The 2750-nt window shown below is 57.8% G+C and overlaps 1 long non-coding RNA gene across 1 annotated transcript in view; it reads left to right on the plus strand.

Moving 5' to 3' along the window:
- The first annotated feature begins 2370 nt into the window (after positions 1–2370).
- Positions 2371–2750, plus strand: part of LOC107139884 — a 14520-nt gene continuing 14140 nt past the window's right edge. Inside the window, exon 1 of the long non-coding RNA XR_007347089.1 lies at positions 2371–2563. This is a non-coding gene — a long non-coding RNA (uncharacterized LOC107139884). The remainder of the gene's footprint in view (positions 2564–2750) is intronic.

Raw genomic sequence — 2750 nt, forward strand, 5'->3', positions numbered from 1 at the left:
ATACCAAGTTACACCCCAAAGTAGCTTCAAGGCCAAGTGTGGCCAAGGGGCTCCTACAGCATGAGGTAGGACTGTCTGTTGAAGTGAGAGACGCAAGTGCCCTTCAGCTCTGCCATCCTCTCCCTAGAAACCACTCACACCAGCCCCAGGAGCCCACAGACGTTCACGGAACGGTTTATGGCTCAGACATCAAAAGTCATTAAGAACTCTTTTTAAAAAATATTTGTTTTTTAGTTGGACACGGTATTTATTTTAGTTTTATATGGTCCTGAGGATGGAACCCAGGGCCTTGCATGTGCTAGGCGAGTGCTCTACTGCTGAGCCACAACCCCAGCCCTCATTAAGACCTCTTTTTTTAAAAATATTTTAATATTTTAATATTAAATTTAATATTAATATTTTAATATTTATTTATTAAAAGACAAAGACACAACATCTTTGTATGTGGTGCTGAGGATTGAACCCGGACCGCACGCATGCCAGGCGAGCGCACTACCGCTTGAGCCACATCTCCAGCCCCTCATTAAGACCTCTTAGCGGCAGGTTGGGTAAAGACATGTTGATACATTCACAGATAGGAATATTATACACCAGAAAAGACAACTCCACAAAGTCCAACATGGACCAGCAAATTCCCCACATCCTAAGGTCTGAGTTGGGAGGAGAGTTAATGATTCCGAGTGGCCCCAGGACAAGGACTAGGATCTCTGAGGGCTGATCCAGGGACGTGGATTTGGGCTGAAAAAGAGGAAGGGTTTCTAATAGATGGGGCTAGCCAGGGATGGAAGAGGCTGCCCCCTAAGGCACTGAGCTCCCTGTCACTGGAGGTGTGTGAGCGGGGACTGGGCGTATGCCTTGTCTACCGGCGGGGCCAGGGCAGGTCAGGAGTGGTACCAGGCCAGCCCAGGGGCTGTGGTTCTGTGATTCAGGGAGTTTGGTCAAAAGAAGACAAATAATGAATGACCAAACGTGACACGTCCACATTCGGAAAGTCCTTCCTAGTAAACGGGACGGACAGGCGCAGGCAGCCAGCTGGGGTCTCAGAACGCCTGAGCCAGGCCCTGGGCAGCCCAAGCCTGTGTCCCACCCTGAGCCGTGCCCCAGCACGTTCTCATAGAGGAGCTTTGCCAGGATAGAAAGAGAGTTCACCAAGGTGAGCTGCACCCAGTGCCCCTTCCTGTGACCACCAGGTGCCCTGGTCGAAACCAAGAAGGGAGCGCTGGTGACCACACCAGGAACCCAAGCTCAGACTTGGTCTGGATCTCACTTTCCCACTGGGGGTCGTTTTCCGTTTGGTCCAGTCCAGGAAACCACCTGATCAGGCGCCTCCTTTAGGGATTGGCAAGGGGTTGCTCGGGGTCTGGTAGTGGGTGGGAATAGAGGTGGGCACAGAGGCGAGTGCAGAAGGCCTGGGAGGGAGGGTCCCTGGGAGGGGCACCTGGCACCCGCAGGCCCTGCCCTCTGCACCCTGCTGAGGGTTTCCTGGCTTGTGGGGGGTGGGCTAGAGGCTCCATCTCCCTTCCCTTCTCTTGCCCCTTCTCCCTGGAGTTAGGAAGGTGCTGGCTGTGAGCAGTGGCAATAAGGGGGACACACCCTCACCCCAAAGCCTTCGCCCCCACCAGACAGCAGCTCGGTGCCAGAAGTGCCTGGGGTTTGCTGGCCCCAGGCTGATTTCAGGCTGGGTGGTGTTGGCTTCTCAGACCCTCGGTTTCTTCATCCATGAAATAGGCCGCCGTGCCTTGCTCCAGAGCCCCTGGTCTCCAGGGCAGGCCTGGCTCAAGCAGTCGCTTTCCTTCCGTCGCTTCTCCACCAGCGACCCCAGCCTCCCCTTCTGGCCTCGTCTCCCCACCTCTCATCTGGGCCCTAGTTTGGGGGACGCCCTGAGTAGGCCCAGGCAGCCCCCACCCTAAGTGCTCTCTCCTGGACACCACATTTCAAATGCAGGCTCAGTGCCACCTGTAGGCCCCCCCGCTGTCCCGCCTCTCCCTCTAGGTGAGTCTGAGGTCCCCTCCCTGTAGATCCCTCAGTCACGTCCTGCCCTGTTCACAGACGCCTGTGGTGAGGCACTTCCTTCTCTACAGGGACGCGCTCTGCCTCTCGCCCTTGGAATCACCAGCTCCTGGTATTGGGCCTGGTATCCAGTAGACACTCATTAAATGCTCATGCTTCAAACCGAGGCAAACTGAATGCTTGGAAATCCCCTGTTCTTGGAGAACAACTTTGGCCCTGGCCCTGGGTCGGGTAGCCAGTCTCCTGGTGGAGAGGGTACCCGAGGTGCCCACGGGTGGCCAGGGCTCAGCCCAGCACCTGAGGGGCCCCTGCTCCTCTCCAGACTGCTCGCCCCGCCCCCTGCAAGGCTGTGGGGGCAGCGGCTTGGGCAAGTTCCCCTTCCGCTTCCTCCTGCTCCTGGGCTGTGGGTGGCTGCTCCTCGCTGCTGCTGGGGCACCTGCCAGCCTCTGCACACCCCTGGCGCCTGGGGAAGCTCTCCTGCCCTGAGCTGTCACTGCCGTCCCTCAGGCCCGGACGCAATGCAGGCCATCAAGTGTGTGGTGGTGGGAGATGGGTAGGTACCTGGCTGAACTTCCTCACAGCCCCTACCTGCATCCCTCCTGCCTGGTGCCCCGCAGCTGGGAGGAGGCCTCTCCCAGGGTCCAGGGGGCCCACCCAACCCCACCCACCCCCAAAGCCGCCTGGGTGGGGGTACAGGACAGTGGTGGGTGGCCAGGGCTGCTGGCCTGCACCCCAAGATG

Source organism: Marmota marmota, unplaced genomic scaffold (assembly GCF_001458135.2).
Source record: "Marmota marmota marmota unplaced genomic scaffold, marMar, whole genome shotgun sequence".
NCBI lineage: Eukaryota > Metazoa > Chordata > Mammalia > Rodentia > Sciuridae > Marmota > Marmota marmota.